Raw genomic sequence first — 17,907 nt, 5'->3', positions numbered from 1 at the left:
TGACCAACCCCCTGAGCCTGTCTTCCCATGACTCTATGGCTGGTTGCATTAGACCCTCGGGGCTAACTGTAGCCTATTTCCTGGACTGTAAAAAGGTATGGACCTCCTGACTGTGGCCTGTACTGACATTGGAGGCTGCCCTTGTGTTACTCTTCCAGGCCCCCAAAAGGACAGGTCATCTACTTTGACTTGACTGAGGACCTAGACTTTGAGACAAGGCCATTTGAGCCAAGCAGACTGTGTTTGACACACACACTACTGGTACGTAGTGCAGGTATGACACTGACATAGTTTGGTGCTATGTAGCAACAGATTGCCCGAGACCATACTAGTTTGAAAATGCCTGATCTAGTCTGATCTCAGAAGCTAAGCAGACTCAGGCCTGGTTAGAACTTGGATGGGAGACCGCCTGGGAATACCAGGTGCAGTCGGCTTTTGGGGCCTCACGGTGGCTCAGTGGTTAGCACTGCAGCCTCACAGAGCTAGGGACCTCGGTTCAATTCCAGCCTCGGGTGACTGTCTGTGTGGAGTTTGAATGTACTCCCCATGTCTGTGTGGGTTTGCTCTGGGTGCTCCGGTTTCCTTCCACAGTCCAAAGATGTGCAGGTAAGGTGAATTGGCCATAAATAGCGTTAGGTGTATTAGCCAGAGGGAAGTGGGTCTGGGTGGGTTACTCTTCAGAGGGTCAGTGTGGAAGTGTTGGGCCAAAGGGCCTGCTTCCACACTGTAGGGAACCTAATCTAATCTAGATTCACCCATTGACTGATGACTGCTGACAACCAATGACAAGCTGCCTGGTTTCCTGTCTGTGTTAACAGGCAAGGTGTGACAGACGTATTGAGAGGCTTTGAGCTCAGGCTGAGGGCCCTAAGTGCAAAAAGACATCGCAAGACATGGCATGGATACTGTGAGCATCCAAGTAGACAAAATCAGTGAGTAATAAGGATGAGCAGGCTGAAGGCCCAGTCTGTGAGCTAGGTACCCAACCCTGTGTGCTATGGCTTTGCACAGCATTGCAACGAAAGGTGCCGTTACACTCCATAATGTGCAGTACTCAACTGCAGTGAAGGATACTGTATGTGGATCAGAAACATGGCTCAGTGATGCCATAAGCCTCATTGTGTCAGCTCCTAAAGTCCATGGATGTGGCATATATGCAGTCACTGCCCATGGAGAGTGCTTTGAGCCGCTATTGACCGGCATCTAAGATGGACATCCAGAGGACATACAGTTGGCTGGAGTTACTGCATGCCTGCTCTGACCTACACATCACAGGGTCTTGTTTCCAATGGGTAGGTGGCTCAACAGGAAACTGCATATTACTGAGGTGAGATTAAGTAAAAGTTAAGCTGGAATGACTGATCATACCAATATCCTCTCACTGTTCACTCGTGAGAATCTCAACTTCATATCGAACATATGTCTTAACATCAAGGTGGGCCTTGGGGAACTTCTTACCAACTCACACAAATATCTTGTTATGGTCCATGTCATTCAACAGCTGGGAGGATTTCACTGCATCATTTTCAATCCATGATGGAAATAACACTGGTTCTTTCATAAGTTTATCGTTGTTTGGTAACTGTTAAAGCATCAACTATTACTCAATTTTCAGTTGCAATGACTGACATTTTTTGTCATCATTGTTCAGTTTGTATTTTTCCACAATCCTCCTAGATATATGTCTATCATCATATCTAGATTACTTATGTTCTGGTGTGTATATTCCCAACACTAATATGATGCTGTGATCATCTGTACATATGTAGTCATGTCCGTGACATCATACTAGTGCTTAATTTCTGCTCATAGAAGCTTTTAGCTCAAAAGCCTCTTAAAGTTAAAAATGTGAAAGTTAGGAGAATTAATTTATACCACGTTCTGTTGCATGTTAATAATGCAATTATTTTAAAATAGGTTAACATTGTACCCTGGAGGTCATACATTTCCATAACCACACATTATCGGCCAGAAACAGGGGGTGACTTAATCAATGCTCTTGTATAAATAGCAAAACAAAACCTTATGAACCTCCATTAGCACTGCAAATATCCTTAAGAACTTCACTAGGGTGCAATGGGAAATAAATAAATACCTGTTGTGGTTCTGTTCGCCGTGCTGGGAATTTATGTTGCAGATGTTTCATCCCCTGTCTAGGTGACATCCTCAGTGCTTGGGAGCCCCCTGTGAAGCGCTTCTGTGATCTTTCCTCCGGCATTTGTAGTGGTTTGTCTCTGCCGCTTCCGGTTGTCAGTTCCAGCTGTCCGTTGCAGTGGCCGGTATATTGGGTCCAGGTCGATGTGCTTATTGATTGAATCTGTGGATGAATGCCATGCCTCTAGGAATTCCCTGGCTGTTCTCTGTTTGGCTTGTCCTATAATGGTAGTGTTGTCCCAGTCGAATTCATGTTGCTTGTCATCTGCGTGTGTGGCTACTAAGGATAGCTGGTCGTGTCATTTCGTGGCTAGTTGGTGTTCATGGATGCGGATCGTTGAGCCACAGGAGGAACTATTGTGCTTGCACACAGTTGATTCTGCCTAGCAGTGATGGTTACTGAAAATAAAGGCTGCCTATATGCCTATTTACTTTCATAGCCATTTGCTTATAGTGTATCTTCCATATTTTAGTATGCCCAATAAGTGGTGGTATTAAAAGATCATTCAATACAAAATTTGTTTTGACTTGTTAAAAAAAATTAAATGCACATACATTCGCTTCATTACATGTAACTTGAATATTGCTAAAAGTTGAGAGATGGAGCTGAATTTTACATCTCTCCTCCTCCCCCGCCAACCATTGTATTCAATTGTAGAGAGTTCATATGGCCTACACCTCAAACTGTCTCCAATTTTAAAGAGGCAGGCAGCATGTAGCTCACTTACTCTTGGGTCCATTTGAGGTCCTTAGGTCATCCTACCTGTCATACAATTGAGTAATGCAGTGTATGACTTTCAGTGCCGGTATGTGCCTGGTTTATGGGTTGTACATCCCAGCAATTGGCTAATCAAATTATGTTGAATGTGGTACCACTCAAGGGGACCAATTTGTCCTGGAGAGTGCCAACTTTGAGTGTTGGAGTTGCATGCATTCAGACAAGTGAAGAGTATTCTCTCACACTCCTGAGTTCTGTCTTACAGATCACCAACAGGTACTGGGGAGTTAGGAAGTGAGTTACTTAACACAGAATCCCCAGCTTCAGATCTGTTCTTGTAGACACTGTATTTAAATTGCTAGTCCAGTTTAGTTTCTAATCAATGATAACTGACAGGTATTGATACTGCAGGATTCCGTGATCTTCATGTGACTTAATATCAAGCAATGATAATTACATTCTCTATTACTGAAGGCTGACATTGTCCGGAACTTAATGCGGCACAACTATATTTAATAGCTCCACTAACAATTTAAGATAATCAGTCGAGTTTATAATGTCACTCAGGTTTGCTTAGTAACATATTTTCATAGTCAACTTAAAGAAATATTTTAAGCTTTGCACATTTTTAAATTAATCTGGACCTTGGGAAGCCTGTATTTTCCCTTTGTTTTCATCATAATAATATTACAGCCAATCAGATGTGACATGCCAACGAATGAATATTAATTTTATCTTGTAGCATAAATTGCTGACAGTGTTTGAAATTTGGCATTACTGTTAAGTGTACTTTTAAACACTTGAGCAACATGGATCTCTTTTCAGTAATATGATTTACTTTGATAAATAAATCACAAATAAATGCCTCTTTGTTTTAGATTGATTACTTCAAATGAGTTTTTAGACTTTATAAAATAGTAACATAAGATTCATACAACTGATAGTGTATAAGTAGAGAAAATTTAAATCCATCCAACACAAAATGAGAAAATTAGTTAATTCTGAAATATCCCAAAGAATCTACTTATCAGTTTTATTGGAGGTGAAATTCATCTCAGATAGCAACAGATAAATGACATTTCCAATTTGTGACTTACACTGCTTTATCGTCTATCCCATTGAAGTTATTGAAAAGAAAACTGGACAAAATAGAACGGTGCTGACATGCTATTACCGAGGGAGCTTTCCAGGTGCAGTGGTAGCGTCCCTGTCTCTGAGGCAGAAAGCCCGAGTTCAAGTTCAACCTGCTCCAGAGGTGTGTCATAACATCTCGAAACAGGTTAATTATAGTATCTATACCATCACCACCATCACAATGACACAAATTCAATCTTTTGTTTCCAATAACATGGCTGTAGATGCAACTTATGAGAATAAAGAGGAGTCTTTTCTTTTGTCAGTCCAGTTCATTCAGAAGCAGATCTCCACAGAATAACATGCCACAATGCAACTTTAAACTGGCAGATTTCTGAATGCTGGATGAAGTCCAAACTGCATCATGCTTGGCATAGCCTTCCAGCAAGCTTTAATCAGATCACACTGTGTACCACTGAGGTACCAATTGAGAAAAAGAGCAGGTGGAAGAACAGTTTTTTAAAAATAGCATCTTGGATTTTAACTTACATTTGGAATTTATTGATTCATATGTAGGTAAATGTAATTAACAGATTGGACATAATGGCACGGATAATTAACTAATCTCTTCCTGGTGACATCTGGTGGTGGAAATGACATCCGCAGAACTTCTTAGTTGAGTTCATCAGAACTCATCCTGCCAAAAGGTTCTTTCACCATGGAACTCAATGCTCTGCCAAAGAACTACATTTAAAAACTGGGAATCATTGAATGATTTGCAACCAAAGCAGCTCATGATATCATTCATGCAGTACAATAAGTCAGCAAAACTTTGTGGTGCAATTGGCATGGGTCTACATTTGGTTTTACATATGTATATTTCATTTATCAGGAGTTATGGTACTTCTAACATCTCTATTTTTGTTATATTTATTAATCGTTATTTGATTTTTAAATCATTTCTTTCCTATTACAGGAAGCCAATAAAACCACACCACAATTAAGTCAGTGTAAATTATTTGAAACATGAATTTCTGGTTTTATTTCAAGAAATACACATTATCAAGACATCTCAGGGGGAGAAATGTTCTTTTGTGCTATAATGTGACAAGGCACCATTAAAAAATGCCAGATACAGGCAGTACGTGCAGCTTCTGCTATAAAGAAAGAGCCCTCCTTATAAACAAAATATTTTCAACACTAAGAAAAATTGGTACAATAGTGCCAGTAGGCTCAGAGAGCATTAAAACTAAATGGAAACATGCGTCACACCAGCTTTTCTTTTTCTAGGTTTATAGGGCGTGAGCAGTGTCTCACTGTGGACAAGAAATGATTAATGTTATCTGGCCTTAAACCAAGCATAAGCACTGTGCTTAAATGTTCTCTGGCTCACAGCTGCAACAATTGAAAGGAAAACTAATTTCAACGAAACATGCAACAAAGAATGATTTCATTCAACGCCCAAAAGATCTCAATTCGTAGCAATTAGTTTTAATTTATATCTCCACAGATCGGCACTCAATGAAATCTGCAATTAGAAAGTTACTTCAGAGATAAAAAGGAGTAACTATTACAAATGCAGTATTTCACATGAAAACGTGCAACTTTGAAATTATAAAACACATAAAATCAAGCAAATATTTAGTTTCAGATTTGCATCCAACAATCATAATTTCTGAACTAAGTTGCTATATACTACAGGCTCAACTAATCATAAATTTTCTACAAATGTGACAATTTTTTTTGGATTTGCAATAGAACCACTTCTATTTGTTTTGACTGCTCTCAAGTGAGAAAAGCATGTGAAACAAGATTAGTTGGCACCTTTAAGAACTAAATCAATCTGAAGAAAATTTCATCAGACCACTTTTTCCCCCACATAAGAACAGAGGTCTCCAAATATGTGTAAACTGCTTGGTGGACCACTCATGAACATGAGATTCTACCCACATTAAATAAAAATCCCCATGATCTCTAGTAGCAGAGGCAGCATAGAAGCAAGATGTAGCAAGAATAGGAATGAATGGGATTGGATGGGATGAGCAGATTCCAAACGTCAAAGTTAATGTGTCTTAGTGAAAGGAGGCAAATGGATACATTGTAATCAATTATTTACAGATCAGAATGTTGACATTAAAATGACACTGAGACCATAAACTATTGAAACAAAATTTTGCTGAATGACAACTGAAAACATTTTGTCCTAGTCCTCCAGCATACACATTTACATTGCTCTTCGATGCTAATCAACACAATATTGGTGTTGTTGAGTAACATTCTCAGAACAGATTGAGACAATTACAAATAGATGAAACCAAATTATGTATACATTACACTGTACCATATTCTGAGTTAGATTCAAAAATATGATTGCAGCTTGCCATAACTATAACATGTATGTTATTTTCTTTGGGGCTTTTAGAATGAAAACCAACAAATTAAATTTCAAAATAATAAATGAGGCATGTGCAGATTAACTGACTTGGTTTAAACTTTGGTATTTCACATTAGTTTTACATGTAAACATTGATACTTGGGGAGGAGGGGGGGATGGCAAACTACACATGCATATACATCCAAAAATAAATTGCAAGATTAACATGCTAAACAAACAGAATCATACAAACAAAACAAAACATAGAGGATTAGGCTTTCAACATATTTATACTGCAGAAGTGCACTGAAACATGAACGTGTAGAACAATAGGTAAATTTTCTGTTTTATTGCAAACTGTGGATTATAATTGAATATGGTGCATACCATATGTAGATGGCAACTAGACTATTGTCAAGCTGTTGATTTATCAGGCACTGAAGGTTCACTGCTTGCAATTTATTTTAAGTCAGGCACCATGGTTCAAATTTGTAATATTAAGTACAGATGGGGAATGAGATTTATTAAGGAAAACAGACTTTGGTAGGCTGGAATCCAATAAAAGTCAAGGTCTTTTTTTTCATTTAAAGTTATGAGAAGCAAAGCAAAAGATTATCAACATATACTGAGAAAACATGTGGAAGTCTGAACATAAACCCCACTGAGCTTTGAAGAAAATGAACAAAAGTAAAACAAAAGGAAACGACAGTGAAACACAAAAGAAGAAAGAGAGGTCTACGGATATGTTTCTGCATCTCCCAAAGAAAATATTGTCCTTGAAAAGCAACCACAGAGAGCCAGTTTTGTTTGCATACTTGGTTCAACTTGACCCAAAATGACCACATTTCTCTGCAGGAAGCCAAACTCAAACCACTGAAATGGCTATCATAATCAACAGCACAAACAAAAACCTGGCTTATCTCCAAGTGCCTTGTCAATTTAGTTTCAGATTTCTTGTTGACTAGACAATTTTGATGTTTGATAAAAAGTTGCAACCCAAACTTTGGCCAAAGCAAACCTACAAAATTCATGGTGGTTGTGATTGCGGTCTCAGGTTAGTGCTTATCCCTATGTAGATTTGAAATGTTTCTTCCTGATTCTAATATTTATACATGTCTAACCGTTCTTTTCCTGTCAAATCAATCTGCTTTCAGTGAGGCTGGTTAAAAATTATGCTAGCACAAATAATGTAAAAATAGTTAGGTAGTAAGAGTGTATCTTAAAATGTTCTCTGTTTTGCACCTACAATAAATAATGAACATGTTTTGAAATAACTCGTTTATGACTTAATGAGGATACTAAGCAGGAGAGGTTTTCATAACCATGTATTTTAGGTCATTACCAATAATGAACAGATGACTTGTCACCCCATTATTTTCATATAAAAGGTACATTTTAAATGCTCCCACATGCTCCTCCACTTATAGTTCATGTTTTTGAGAAGAAGCAGACAGCATGAAGATTTTGATCTTCCCGTGGTCATATCCATTAATCGCTGAATCTACTAACAATAAAAATACACACTCAACAGGAACAAAAGTACTAAATTAAGAGAAATTGTTCAACTTAAATCTTAATATATGGATTAGAATAAATGATATTACCCAATATAACTTCAACCTCTATCAAAGTATAAATTATTATGCATTTATAACTGCAAATTAAGCAAGTAATATTATTGACCTTTTGAGCATTGCAATGTTTCAGAGAACCTAGTAAGGAATTATGAATAACAATGTATCGATATTTGCATCCATATAATTTCAGGTAAGTCTTCTACAGTATATGACAACAGGTATTATTCAGTTAGACAGGACCCAGAATCAGAGAATTGGATACAGCAGAAAATAGTCATTCAGCCCACGTTGTTTACACTGGCTCTCTGAGCATTATAACCTAATGCCAATCCTTTCTATACTGATCGTTCAGACAGTACACAATGTTCCAACTAAGTTTTCATTAGAGTCCTATATAAATTGATCATAATTTCCCTGCTCCTGTGGGTGGCATGGTGGCACAGTGGTTAGCACTGCTGCCTCACAGCGCCAGAGACCTGGGTTCAATTCCCACCTCAGGCGACTGACTGCGTGGAGTTTGCACGTTCTCCCCGTGTCTGTGTGGGTTTCCTCCGGGTGCTCCGGTTTCCTCCCACGGTCCAAAGATGTGCAGGTCAGGGTGAATTGGCCAAGTTAAATTGCCCGTAGTCTTAGGTAAGAAGTAGATGTAGGGGTATGGGTGGGTTGCGCTTCGGTGGGGCGGTGTGGACTTGTTGGGCCGAAGGGCCTGTTTCCACACTGTAAGTAATCTAATCTATGGCCCTGTTAATGACACCCCTTTCAACATGCTCTCCCACTTATACTGACTTATGTACATTTACACCCAACTACCTCTGTTCCTTTATATTCTTTAGAGTGATACCTTATTTTGTACACTTCTCCATGTTCTTTGGTTAAAGTGCTTCACCTTACACGTCTCCGCATTGAGCTTCATCTGTCCCATCTCCCCATTCCACCAACTTGTCATTGTTCATCAGAAGTTTCACATTGTCCTCCTCAGTTTAGAGTTCTGAAGTTTTATGTTATCTGCAAATTTTGAAGTTGTTCCCTTCACACTAAGATCTAGATCTTATCTGTATATTAGAAAAAGCAAGGGTTCCAACTCTTTTCCCTGGGAAACTCCACTAGAAACTGTTAAGCAGCATTAAGAAAAACTCATTAATCAATTACTCTCTGTTTCCTATCCCCCAGCCAGTTTGCTATTCAAGTTGTCAATCTCTTTTATTCCACAACCTATAATCTTTCTCACAGGTCTGTTGTGTGGCAATGTATTAAATGCCTTTTGGAAGTTCATGTACACCACATCAACCATCTGTTACTTCTCCAGGACTTCCATTTAGTTAGATAGTTATGAATTTCCCTTAACAAATCAACACACATTTCCTATGTAGCTATTAATTTAATCCTGAAATATTGATTCTGGAAGTTTTCCCATCACTAAAATTAAACTTGAGTGGCTATGGCTGCTGAGTCTACTTTTATAACAGTTTGAACAAGGTTCAGTGTTTGCAATTGTCCATCCTCAACAGCATACCCAAATCCAGGGAAGATTGAAAGTTTTTTTGCTAGTGCCTCTGCAATTTCCACTCTCATACCCTTTAACATCATTTGATGTATCACATCTAGTCCCGGTGCCTAATCAGCTTTAAGTACTAATATTTTTCAATGTCTCTCAAACTGTTTCTATCCTCTATCTGTAAAACATTTATATGGATTGTAAACACTTCTTGTAAATGATGTTCCTCCTTAGTTACCATGACCAGGATAACATCTGTCTCAAATGCAAAGTATTATTTTAACACCTCTGTGACGCCTCTATGTGTAATTTCCCATTTTGGTCCTTAATTGGCCCTATTTCCTCCTTTTTAAACATAGTCACTCATGGTATGAAGGATCACTAGCTAGTCCGGCATTAATTACCCATTCCTAAATGCCTAAGGGGCAGTTCGGAGTCAACCACATTGCTGGCAGTCTGCAGTCACATGAAAGGCAGACCAGATAATAATGGTAATTTCCTTCTGAAAAGGCATTAATGAACCAGATGCTTTTTCCCCCCTCATAATTCAGCAATTGTTTCATGGTCATCATTGGACTCTTCATTCTATATTTTATTGAATTCAAATTTCACCATCTGCCATGAAGGAATTTGAACATAGGCCCCCAGAACATGACAGAGGTCTCTGGATTAATTATCCAGCGATAATACCACGAGGCCATCATCTCCCCGTTCTACCACCCCTTGAACACCCTTTTACTATTGATGTATCTCGAATTTGCAACTTTGCTTTAGGTTAGCTGCCGTTCATTTCCCATAATCCCGTTTTACTTCTTGTTTTTGGAATTTTCACCTTGTAAGAGATCACGTTTTTTTCCTTTTTTGTGGACTAAGAAATGGAAGTAGCTAATCAATTGAAATACCAGGAGAGTTTTGCAACTTGAAAATCAAGTGCTGCATATTTTCGAGCTGTGCAATACAATGTTATTTTCTTAAGCAGACAGAGTTAGTGACTGACTGAGAGTCTTTTGATTTAAGGAAGTTCTAACCAACAACCACCCACTGATTGGTTCAGCTGCTGAGAGTTAACAAGGTGTAGGTGCCAGGAAAGCAGAGAGAGGGGGAGAACATCCATATCTCTCGCCCTCCATGTAGCAAAAAGATAGAAGACCTAAAAAAAATCTTCAAATAAAGAGTCCTTATCAAGCAACAACCTTAGTCCAACCAATCATTTTTCAAATTGAAGAGCAACCATCGCTCTATGGACGAGTGTTTCATCATTGCTAAAAATTTAAAAGATCATGCAAGATGACACAACCAACAGCAAAATTTGGACTTGTGATCTGCAGAACATTGTTTGCTCTTTTTACCACCCAAAATACCTGTGTCAAACTATCTGACATTTGTTTGTCTTGATCATGAATGAATAGATGCATATTGGGGTTTTCAGAAGGTATTGTTAAAGTTGCACAATAGTAGATTACCAAAAAACAGAGAAAGTAAAGGTTTTCTAATGTTAACTATGCCATAATAAATGGTGTTATTTCCTGTAAATGATGGAACCTGGCATGAATTGCTTTTATCCTTAACAATAGTCAGGGATATTGCTCGTCTTGGTGCTCCAGTTGGCATTTTATACATTGTTGCATGGCATTTGTAATGTGGGGCATGATCATTGATTAACACTTTCCAGTTAAGCTGTAATAGCATGAAGAACTCTCCTTTTCAACCTCTCCCCTCATCTGATGATGATTTAACTACCATCCATTTATCTGTCTCTAATGAGAGAGAAGCCCAATGGCTTGGCAAGACTATGGTAACTACAACCTGAACACTTACTCCTGGAAGGTTGCCCATTGTTTAGTTGATGATCTTTCCCCAACAACCTGTTATATAGAATGCAAACAATATATAACATGTATATGGAACAACAGCTGGAAAATGGATAGGTGTCATTGATCTTTGTTGACATACGGATTTCTATAACCTTTGGTTCCAGCCATCTTTTTAGAACTTGTCCCAATGAAGTCTGCTCTAAACCAGCTGATTAATCTTCCTCTGGATTGACAAATGTTATTTCCATGGTTATCCTAAACTTTATGAACATCAATCACAATCTTCTAACTGTTCCTCCACTATCATCTACCTGGCTCACCTCAGTCCCAAATACCAAATCTCACAGTATCTCCTTCTTTTATTAGACTGGACACATATTGTTGTCGGAGTTTCTCTAAAACAGAATCTAAGAACTCGACATTGCCTTCCCTTTATGCAACCAATCTCCCATTCTACACAACAGCAAATAAATTCCACACAATAACTTGTTTTTAATGTTTATACCTCTGCATCACTTACTTGCAGATTTGTTTCTTAATATCCTTCACATTGGTGTTGATCTACCAACACACAGTGCAATGGAATTGGATCCTTCTTATTCCTTGGCACCAGTTTAAATCAATTCTATCCTTGAAACCTCTCACCAGCTCTGCGATGTTCTTCTTAACCAAAAATGTCACTCCTCCTTTTTCTTCCTTTCCTACCTTTTCTGAACACTTTGTATGCTGGAATACTTAACACCTAGACATGCCTTCCTTTAGGCAAACCTCTACATTGCCACATCATCAAAATCCCACAAGGTGATCTATGCTGTGTAACTCTTCAACATTATTATCTGTATTCCATGCATTTACATAAGTGCAATATAACCATGATATAGATTGCATTGCTTTCTGTCTTACTCTGACTCCACTTATTAATTTAGTATTTTGTGTTTTATTGATATCCACATTTTCCAGCATTTTGTGCACCTTGGTATTAGTATCAAATATTCTCTCCCTCCAACAGAAGTAGTAAAATGCCCTGTAAGGAACATAATTCTGTTCTTTGTGATGATACTATGGCTTTAAGATGTGTACTTTGTCCTTTCTTTAAAAAAAAAAGAAAGGTTGAGACAAAGATACTGAGCAGTTTGCTCAAAAACAGTAAAATAAAGAGCCTGTGAGGCTTTGGGTTTTCTTTAAAGTTGGAAGAATAGAAGCAGCCTGAATGGGTGAGGTCAGAACAAGGATTTTTAGTTTTAGCTTTCAGCAGTTGCTGAGGTTAGATTAGATTACTTACAGTGTGGAAACAGGCCCTTCGACCCAACGAGTCCACACCGACCCAGCAAAGCACAATCCACCCAGACCCATTCCCCTACATTTACCCCTGCCCCTAACACTACGGGCAATTTAGCATGGCCAATTCACCTAACCTGTACATTTTTGGACCTTGGGAGGAATCCTGAGCACCCAGAGGAAACCCACACAGACACTGGGAGAATGTGCAAACTCCACATGGTCAGTTGCCTGAGGCGGGAATTGAACACTGGATGTGGAAACTCTTATTCCTCTTTCTCTATTGCAGCTAAAAGCTGGGGTTCTCCTTCTGCTACTGGAATGACATGTGAGGCAATCTATTTTACTGAATTTACCTTTGCCAGAGGTGTGTTTATGGGAAGTTATGATATTGGAACAACTAATTAGTAGCAGTTATTGTTTTGTTAAGCATCTCGAGAGTGTTACAGTTGACAACTTTTTTTATCTTGTTTCTATTTTAACGATAGTATAAAAATAAAGTGAGTTTTGCTAAAATTGAGTAGTTTGACCAATCAGATAAGAAAATAAAAGGATCTACACTTTCCTCTTAATGTACTTTGAGGTGGTTTTGTCTGGTCCATATCATTATTGAGATTTGGTTTGTACAGGTACCATCTCCCACCCCACAGCCACAGCTCTGCTACAGCCTTCTCTCCTGCACCAACCTTCCAGTCACATATTCATCTATCTTATCCTCCTATTTCTGAAAATCCCTTGTATGTGGCACCAAGAGTAAATCAGAGATTTCTACTTCAGTAGTACTACTTGTAAATTATCAGCCTAGCTCCGTCAATTCTAATTTTAGGATCACACGCTCCTTCCTATCTATGTTGTTAATATCAATGTAGACCATGACCTCTCTCGATTCACCATTTCCCGGGAGAATGTTATGCACCTGTTTCGTGATATTCTTTGTCCCAACACTAAGAGGGCAACACAACATCCCAAGTCACGTGCACGAACAGAGACATCACATAACTAAAGAATCCCCAATCAATACCATTCTTCTGCTCTCCTTCCTCTTGTCCTGTACATCTAGGCCACCCATGGGGCTCTTATTACACTCATTCAAGAATCCATTACCTTAACTGAGCCATATTAAGGGCCAGTTTAGAGTTAACCACATTGCTGTGGTCTGGAGTCACATGTGGGCCTGATGAAATAAGGACAGTAGATTTCATTCCCTAAGGATATTAGTGAACCAAATGCATTTTACTATAATCAGGCAGATTCATGATTAATGTTAATGAGTCAAGATTTATATTTCCTTTTTTCAATTAAATTTAAATCCTCCACTTGTTATGATGGGATGTGAACACATCTCTAGAGCAATAATATGAGCCATCAAATAACATTGCCACAGTGCCACTGTTTTCAAGTATATATTAATATTTAACATTAGAAAAAGTGGCTCTAATAACATAACATAAGGAACACCACTGTGTCCCATCTTACAGAAAAAGCCATTCACCCTTATTCTGTTTTCTGCTATTTAGCCAAATTCACACTGTCCAATCAACCCCTTTGTTTTTAATAGTGCGGAGTATTCCTTAATGAAAAAAGTGAGCATGTTTTGTATTCTTATCATGATAAATCAAATAATCGGATCTACAAATAAGACTTGCCTCGGAGGTCACGTTGTCACTAATTAAGAACCAACAAAAGGATTCCTTCCTGATCTCAATTAATTGGAGTCTATGTGGAAAAGTATAGTAAAATATACTTGCTTTGTTTCCCCAAGGTAGGGCATTAGAATAATACTTTGTGCCAAATAGATTGCCATTCAAGCCTTCTTGAACAAGCAATCTAAAATTCTTCAGATGACAAATAGTTTTATCAGCATTAATTTCAACTCTCCAAATTGGTGAACTACAGGAAAAAAACTTTGTAAATCAGCTTGCTTTGAATTAGCATGATTAGACACTCCAGTAAAAAGGACTGGTGATAGGGATCTAAAGTATGCCAAAGGACCAACAGTGAATCATAGAATTCCAGTGGAATGGAAGCAAACCATTCAGCCCATAACTCCGCACTGATCCTCGAAACAGCATCCCACCCAGACATATGCCCCTACTGTATTCCTGTAACCCCACATTTCTCATGGCTAATCCACCTTTGGACTGTGGGAGGAAACCAGAGCTCCCAGAGGAAACTCACACAGACACGGACAATGTACTAACTCCACACTGACAGCCACCCAAGGCTGGAATCGAACCTGGGTCCCTGGCGCTGAGGGGAATCAGTGCTAACCACTGAGCCACCATGCTGCCCTGAGGTGAACATCTTTTCTTAAAAAAAAAGATGGAGATATATAAAGAGGAACCTCGATTATCCGAATGAGATGGGCAGCCTCTTCTTTGGAGCTTGGGGTTTTCTAAAGTTTTCCTTTTCCTCACTCTGCCTGCTTTGCTCTCTCTGTCGCAGGGTTTATTCCTGAGCAGAGACACACTTGTGCGTAAGGGACCTGCAGCATTGCTGAAGCCTCCCACCCAAACCCACTCCCTCAATCAGTTCAATGGGATAAACACAGCAAGCACTTGCTAAGTCCACTCCCCGTCCAAAAGACTAGACAGGAGCACACTGCGCGAAAACGCCTGACCACCCCGCCCCATCCCCAAAACCCCGTCCACCTCGTCACCTGTCCGCCCCCTTGCCCACCCCACGCACTCCCGCGAGCCTCCCCAGGGCAGCCGGACTGGGCACCAATGTCAGACTGCTTCTGCCTTTAGAGGTTGAGTCTCAAAATAGCGCACACGCACACACAAATACACACACACCTTTTTACTGAGAGTTGACAGGTTCCACCTTTGTCCTGTACAGGACAATGTTGGAGAGATCATCTGGGGAAGGGGGGAGGTTTAGGGTACTCCCCTGTGTAGAACTCCAAGGGAAGTGTGTGGGGGGGGGGAGAGAGAGAGTGAGAGAGAACGTGAGAGAGAGAACGAGAGCAAGTGAGAGAACGAGAGCAAGTGAGAGAGAGAGCACGAGAGCGAGAAACAGCGAGAGCGAGAGCTACAGCGAGAGAACACGGGTGGTCAGTCATTTCGACACAGTGCCTGGGCTCCCATCGATGTCCAGGACTTGGCACCATTTCAGTAGCGGAGTTCATTTTTAATCATTGTAAACAAAAGACGCGATCAGTGTTGAAACACCTCTTTGATGTAATGTTTCTATCAGGACCTTGAGATCTTCTTTGGATAATCCGACATTCGGATAATCAATATTCGGATAACTGAGGTTCCTCTGTAGTGGTATTTTTCAGTGGTCAGTATGAATAGCACTATTCTTTGCTGAATATTAACATACACGTACGGTATATCATTTCAAAATCTGCAGATGACCAAACTCAAATGTATTAAACAATGAAAACAGTAACAGATTTCAGAGCAACATATTGGGACATGGGCAGATTCATCGAATTTAACACAGAAGTGAAACTCTATAGAAGAATAAGGAGACAAAATATATGAAACTGTTATGCAAATGTCCACATCTGTGGAAGTAAGCAGGAGGTTGAGTGGGAAACCAAAACCAAACAATTATTGGCTTTATTAGTAAAGACAGAAAAAAACAAAATATTATAGTTAACGTGATATAAAATTGATTAGGAGAAAGGGAGGACTGCAGATGCTGGAGATCAGAGTCGAGAGAGTGTGTTGCTGGGAAAGCACAGCAGGTCAGGCAGCATCCGAGGGGCAGGAGAATCGATGCATAAGCCCTTCATCAGGAATAAATCCTTCATTCCTGATGAAGGGTTTATGCCCGAAACATCGATTCTCTGGTTCCTTGGATGTTGCCTGACCTGCTGTGCTTTTTCAGCACCACAGTGTTGATCCCTCAGCTAGAGAGAGAGTGTTATGTTCAAGTTTTGTAGAAAAACGTTGAAAAATGTTTGAACCTATATTTTCAGAACATTAGACTGGAACTCTGGATTTCCAGCAAAGTGATATACCACTATACCACTGCTTCCACAATGAGGAAACAGCAAGGTAACAGCTAGCTCCTTCAAACAGTCCTAGTCTATACTAGGAAATGGTACGGCTTGTGATTTTATGAATATATTCAACTGAGTATAATAAATGATGTGGTTAAAACATCACCCAAAAAGGAAGAACCTACAAGGCTATGGGGAGCAAGTAAGGGAGACCTCACAGCTGTGACAGACAAAATGACTTGATGGTGTGCTATGATAAGTCTGTGATACCATGAAAACACATAAAATTTGCAGGACTGCAAACAAAACAAAAATAGCACCTTAAGACTGTTTAATTCATGTAGTAACAGTCTCTGTCCCTGTCATCAGGGCTTGTACGATGATTTTAATTCTGAACTCGCATAAATAGTCACAGGTCATTATAGCATTAAAATGATATGCCATTTATTGTCTTTATTTTCTATGACTTGAAACATATGAAGCAAATTTGTAACTTGTGGATTAAAATGTATCTAATCACCATGAAAGCATCAAAATTTAACTGGATTCATCCCAGATGAGTTACTCTCAAATATAAAGTCACCGAATATATTGATGTTAGCCTTTCGGCACCTCTACACTTTCTTCAGCAATGGAACAAACCATCTTCCACATATTTTATCCATCATTTGAAGCTAAATTATGAAAAGAAAAAAAAACTAAATGACTCAGTGTAATTTATGCAGATCAAAAATGTTTTCATTTCTACATCACTCATTCAAAACATTAGTGTTATGTTGTTCTATTATCAAACCACATGCCTAAGTTAAAAGGTTGTGTCAGGTCTCTGAAAATTCATGAATCATTTGCTACCCAGATCATCTATATGTCTCTACTCAGAGAAAATAGTCATTTCTAAAATTTTATTTCAGCACTTGAACCCTAATCACTATCAGCTACAAGTAGGTATAGTGTGCTACCATCAATCTTCCTTTCCATGTGGAGTCTAAAGGTCTACCTAGAAAATAATGATACAGGTTAAAACACAATCAAGTCTTAATGAGATATAGCTTTTTACATCAAAATAGGTACACATTACCTTGTAATTATGGCTAACTAGTCAAAGACGATCAGAAGTCAGAGACCATATCTCTCTCCATCAGGACTTAGTGCTTGACTCTTCTTCTTTATCCCACAAATGTGTGACATTATCAGATTGGATGGAGCTTAATGTAGTTTCAACATTAACTCTTTCAGAACCATTACCTCATACAACATCACACCCCACCACATCCCCTCCCAAGCTTTTTCACCATTGTTAACAATTATACATCTAAGTAGTTAACTACTATTATATTTATCATTACCCTATCTCAAACCTCATGAATTCTAACTCTCTGGAGATTTCACAATTCTTTCAGAACTTCTTCCCTATGGACTTCAGAGATTGATATACTTTTGACTTGAGGACTCTTGACTTTGATTCTGA

The 17,907-nt window shown here is 39.0% G+C and overlaps 1 protein-coding gene and 1 pseudogene across 4 annotated transcripts in view; one reads left to right on the top strand and one right to left on the bottom strand.

Annotated features, from left to right (window-relative positions):
- Positions 1 to 17,907, bottom strand: part of LOC140467146 (neuron navigator 1-like) — a 641,282-nt gene that overhangs the window by 513,781 nt on the left and 109,594 nt on the right. The gene's annotated exons all lie outside the window — the stretch shown is intronic.
- On the top strand, positions 316 to 434 carry LOC140467525 (5S ribosomal RNA; annotated as a pseudogene).

This window comes from Chiloscyllium punctatum, chromosome 45 (assembly GCF_047496795.1).
Source record: "Chiloscyllium punctatum isolate Juve2018m chromosome 45, sChiPun1.3, whole genome shotgun sequence".
Classification (NCBI taxonomy): Eukaryota; Metazoa; Chordata; class Chondrichthyes; order Orectolobiformes; family Hemiscylliidae; genus Chiloscyllium; species Chiloscyllium punctatum.
This window is presented reverse-complemented; position numbering and strand designations above follow the sequence as displayed.